A 6,224-nucleotide genomic window follows, 5' to 3' on the forward strand; every position below is an offset into this window, starting at 1 on the left:
GAAAAACAAAAGCTACGCTGTGTTCGCTGCCGTGGGTCTAAAAAAGTGATAAAATAAACAAACTGTTTGAGTACCCAAGGACCGTGTCAGGAGTTTATACATGTGTAATACTGACACCAAGGAGAAGATGAATGAATGAAATATACACATTTTGACTTTTTAGTTTCCTCATTGTTTGCTTGATATTCTACTGAAACATGTAATATATCTAATGTCAGTTAATATTTATATTTACCAAATAAAATGCATCAAATGCACAGCAGTAACATTTTAAGAACATGCACTCACTACCTTACAGGGTATGGCGTTATATATGTGTCACATTCCTGAGCGAGTAATTGTATGTTTTGAGCACAGGGAACTATATTTTGCAAGCGCATTACATTGCATTTTGAACAGAAATGTACACTCGCAAAAAATAATTCAGTTTGAGTAAACCAAAACCTATTTTGTGCACAATAAATGTATTTGCATGTCTTTCTCTGCTCGCATGTAGACGCTGCTGCGCTCTGGTCATGTCTCCCTCGCTCTCAACCTCTTCTCTCTACGCGCTCAACTCTAGACACGCTCGCTCAGATTTTCACAGCGTTACAAGTGTGCCACAAAACCAACCAATCGCAGAATCAAAAGGTCAATTCTGATTGGCTGTTCGTCTCCAATTAGATCGCAAGTAGCAGGAAACAAAAATCTAGGAGGAACAGTCTTTTTCAGTTAACACCTGTTGGTACAGCAAATACTGACTACAGTGGAGCTGTTCGACTAATGTTACTGGATTAAAACACATTTCGGTCAGTATTTTGTATTAATGACTTATATCACAGAAATGTCTTAATATTTGTGTGTACTATAATGCCGTTGTTTTCTTTGACTTATATCTCCTTGTGTGTTTAACGTTAGTTTGACTCATCCTTCACAAGCAGTCTAGCTCACACACTGCAGCCATAGACTGTATATAAGAGACTGCAGCCGCCATGTCCTCTGAACAGGCCTCGCAGCACTGTAACTAGCTAAGTTAGGTCTCGCAATGCGAGACTGAACAGCAGTAGGCCTGTCACACTATAGCCACATGTAGCTAAGTAGTTTTTAATACTTTGGTTACATTACCGTATTTTATTAACCTGAATTATGTTGCTATATTAGCTTGCGAAGGAGCTATCCGTTGCTAACGCTAATTTATCTCAAAAAGCAGAAACGTTAGCTAACTACTGCCAAGATATGATTTCACTAGAGACCAGAGAGGTGTTGTAAGACTCGTCAAGTGTTGTCATGTGTTTACACTGTCTTACAATGAAACCATATCTTGGCAGTAACATTAGTTAGCTACTGCTTTTTGACATACATTAGCTAGCTAACGTTAGCGTTAGCAACGGATAGCTACTTTGCAAGCCAATAAAATATAGCCTTGGCAAACAGAATTAAGGTTAATAAAACACGATAACTATGTAACCAGTATTACAAACTTCTTACAAGTGGCTGGATTGTGACATGTTAGGTATGTTCGGATGAATACGTTGGATGAATAGATTTTATCCATGCTGGGCTAATGTTAGATTGCTTGTGAAGAATGACGTTATAGTCAGACATGGAGATATGTAATTCAAACAACGGTATACAACACATTAACTATTAAGGCATGTCTGTAATATACCGGTCGGTCAATAATATAAAATACTGTAGATCAGTGCTTTCCAACCCTTCTGGTCTGAGGTTCCCCATCAGCCCTGTCATATAAACTCACATACCCCGCCCTATCAATTCCCAATGTGTTCACACTATTTATCATATTAAAGTGAATATTCTTACATTTTCATGCAATTGAACTGTAAACATTTAGGTTGGTTTGGTCAGAAATTCTACTAGCTAGGCCTTTTACTTGAAGTGTGGTTAATGTTTCAAAATTCATCCATTACTTTTAGCTAATCATTTCAACTGTTAGTTAAGTCAGTAGGCCACTTTTAGCTGTTTATTTCTACCATTGATTACTTCGCTATATGTTTAAACATATGTGTTGAGCTGTTTTAGCTGATATATTGTTTTAAATCAATCATAATTCAATTATTATTTTAATTAGTTAAGCTGCTCCACAATCTTTCCAAGTACCCACTGGCTACAGCAGAGATACCCCTTGCTGGGGCATCACGGCAGGTGTTGCGTCAAAGACTGTTTCCCTGTAGATATCTTTCCTGCTACTTGCGATCTAATTGGAGACGAACAGCCAATCAGAATTGACCTTTTGATTCTGCGATTGGTTGGTTTTGTGGCACACTTTTAACGCTGTGAAAATCTGAGCGAGCGTGTCTAGAGTTGAGCGCGTAGAGAGAAGAGGTTGAGAGCGAGGGAGAGATGACCAGAGCGCAGCAGCGTCTACCTGCGAGCAGAGAAAGACATGCAAATACATTTATTGTGCACGAAATAGGTTTTTGTTTACTCAAACTGAATTATTTTTTGCAAGTGTTAATTTCTGTTCAAAATGCAATGTAATGTGCTTGCAAAATATAGTTCTCTGTGCTCAAAACATACAATTACTCGCTCAGGAATGTGACACATATATAACGCCATAACAGGGCAGCCGATGTAAACACACTGGAATCGAGAGATAACAGACCTAATGTGAAATAATGTTTTTATTATTAGTACATTTTATATTCACAAATGTCGGTTTTTCAAGATGACTTCAAGCTTTGTTGCCTTTAAAAACAATTTAAAACTTTTTTATCAAGTTTTTCTATTTTTAAAAATCTTTTTTAATGTAATTATTTATTAATGTGTACAGGTATATTTATAATGTAATAGTGGTCAGTATGTGTTCCTCTCCTAAAACAGGTTTCAGGGTGAATTCTCCTACATGACTCAACATGAGAACACTAATGCACGTGAAGAATCCAGAGCATGTAGAAGTGATTTACAGTCTGGAACTTCAGGTGACTCTGATGGGATGTTAAAGTTACTCTATGACTCCATCTTGTGGTCACATTTGATATTACATCCGCATTACATACTTGGAACTGCAGCCTGAATACCAGTAGCGCTTTTTGGCAAGGGCGAACCGGGCAGCCGCCCAGGGCGAGATTTTTGTCACATGGGGGGCGGCACGAGAACTTAAAAAAAAAAATCCTCTGCGCCGCGAATCAGGAAGGTGGGGAGATCCGCCTTCCTGCGGGCTGCAGTGAGACGTAGCCTACTTGAGCACAGAAGCTGTGTGAGAAAGGAAAAGGGGAGGGGGGCGCGGGGGACAGTTCACCTCTGGGTCTCGCAAATGAAAAGGTCAGGACAAGGAGAGACGTGGGACCACGATCCTCCTTGAGCTCATCACTTTTATGCATGATAAGGATCTATTGGAGATCTACCCCAACTTTTGGACTGCTCTGAGGATTTCACTTACTCTCATCAATCAAGTTATACCTGAGGTTAACCATGTCCCAGGAACGTCTCACTGGCCTTGCCGTCATCAATATTAATCACCCAATAGGGGAGCAGATTTCATACGATAACATCATTAATGATTTTGTATCAAGGAAGGCCAGAAAGGCCAGTTTAGTTTTAGTTTGTGTTTTCTGTTCTCATTGCTATATGTAATAATTAGATTCTTTTTCACATTTGTGTGATGAAGGATTTGAACTATTTAGAATATTTAATCTATATTTTATTTGTATATTATTCTTAATATTTTATATTATTGTTGTTCTCTGCTCTTGTTAAATTTTGTGGCACATTTATGTATATAGTATATTTATTTTAAGTTATGATAACCTATACTGCCATATTTTATGCTGAATTGTGTTCATTGTCTTTTGGTAATGTTGGAGGTGGAGATTGTGCACCTTAAAAAGTGTGTTTCCTGTTGTAATTGCAATAGTTAAATAACTGGATTTTCTTAAGTGTGTTTTACAAATGTTGTAATGAAGGATTTGCAATTTTTTAAATTTTTCTTTTTTGGGGGGTGGGTCGCTTGAAGGGATTCTCGCCCGGGGCGTCATTCAATGTAGAACCGCCACTGCTGAATACTGAGGGTTTAAACAGATGTATCCACACATTGTATCTAGTTTATTATACCTACCTACCTACTTGGCAGTTAGCATCTCCAGACCGACCTGACAAAAAGTTATCCAAAGAATTTTTATAGGATAAAAATTGTGCATATTACGCACAAACAAATTTGTGTAGCTAAGTATGAAAACACCAACTTTGCCATATCTTGACCAAAATAAATGCTATCAACGCAAAACTTAATATTCTTGTTTGCCATGACCCTCTGGAGGTGCATCACAGATTTTACAAAAACTGGCAACTAGGGGGCGCTACAAGTACATAAAGTGTATAGCTCATGAACGGCTCATCCGATTTTTACAAAATTTGATGGGTACCATCTAGGGCCAATCCTCAGGCCAACCCTACAGTGGGATACTGATTGATCAAAGTGGGCATGGCCTATGGGACCCACATTTGGATTCACCACTTACACTAATGTGAACAACTTTAAATGTACAGGGTAGATGTACAATGGGTCTTGGACCTCATCTACCAAAAATGACACATGTGGACCACTAGGTGGCGCTATAATGACATCAAACGCGTTTTTGGCTATAACTCCCACATTACACATCGCACATTAGAAAGCCTTACATCCACTTGTTCCCTGAATTAAGCTGAATCTTATATAGGTCGCGCCCATTTCCGCTAAGAAGTTTTTTTCGCAATATCGCGCAATGGGCAAAACCAACTTTTTTGAACTGGTCCTAGGCCATGCGACCGATCTGCATGAAACCTCGTAAATAGCGTGTCCAGATGGACCTGACCAAATGTTATCAAAAGAATTTTGCTACGTTAAAGTAAACGCATTTGACTACCAAACAAATTATCCTAGCTAGCTACCACACACATATCATATCATATCTCAGCCAAATTAAATGTTATCAGCAAAGAACTTGAAGACTGTTCGTCATTTTACGAACAGGTGTTTGAGGACTTTAGGATGCACAAAAACCCTTGAAGTTGGGCAGCCATGTGCAGAATAGAAAATTCTTTGATCTGAGTTCACATTTAGGCTTGAGAGTGGTATGGTCGCTCTATAGCATCCCCTAATTGGTTTTAGCCCTTGGGCACATTGTTGACGGCCTCAATTTATACGAAAACTCAAAAAAAAAATGTTTTAGGGATTATTTTTGGGGCTTTTCCCTTTATTATAGAGTGACAGTGGATATACATGAAAGGGGGAGAGAGATGGGGGATGACACACAGCAAAGGGTAGCAGGGCAGATTCGAACCTGCACTGCTGCAGGGCTCTTACTGGGTGAGCTAGAGGAAAACTCACAAAAATTGGCGCCCACATAAACACCGGGGAGCTTTGCGAGACTGTACAGCGATTTGGCCCATACCTGTAAGCGGGCTCCATAGTGCCACCTAAGGCGTGGAAGGGCTTAACTTGGACATAGTTGCTCTACCTACTTTTAGGTGGCTGTCGGAACAGGAACAGTTGTATCTTGGCAAAAGTTATTCCGATTTACATGAAACTTAGAATGTGTGGTCTACATGTGATATTGAGCCGCCCCATATACTCTAGCCACACCCATCTACACAGACCACGCCCCTTTCATAACTTGTGAACCGTTAACGTAGACTCTTGTGAGAGGTATCATTGAACTCAGCAAAGAGTTCCTATTTAATTGACGGTTTGCCCTGCGCCAAATGCTTAAGCCACGCCCCCTTTAATAACTAATGACCCGTTTCTTGTACACTATTGTGTGAAGTATCAATGAACTCAGCAGAGAGTTCCCTTTTCATTGGTAATGATTTGCAGTGTCTGAGTGCTGCGCAAATGCACGGCCGCAAGGAGCGGCGCCCGCCAGTACCCCTGGGGCAAGGGGCGAGGGCCCGTTCATTGCTGCTTGCAGCTTTAATTTATATTGTGTTATTACCATATCACTTTCGCATATGCATTAACTTACTTACACCTTACTTTGTGCCAGCTTTGTAATACCTACTTAATCTGTATTTTATGCAGCCAATTGTATTCTATATTCTTGTATTCTATTGAATATGTATATGCTTTTCTTGGCCTGCTGTTGCAAATGAGAACCTGTTCTCAACAGCCTACCTGGTTAAATAAAGGTTAAATAAAAATAAACACACACACAGGCACATAGACACACAAACACACAAACACACACACACACAGACAGACATACAGTCACATAGAAACACACACACACACACACACGCACACA

This window comes from Sander lucioperca, chromosome 11 (genome assembly GCF_008315115.2).
Source record: "Sander lucioperca isolate FBNREF2018 chromosome 11, SLUC_FBN_1.2, whole genome shotgun sequence".
Lineage (NCBI taxonomy): Eukaryota > Metazoa > Chordata > Actinopteri > Perciformes > Percidae > Sander > Sander lucioperca.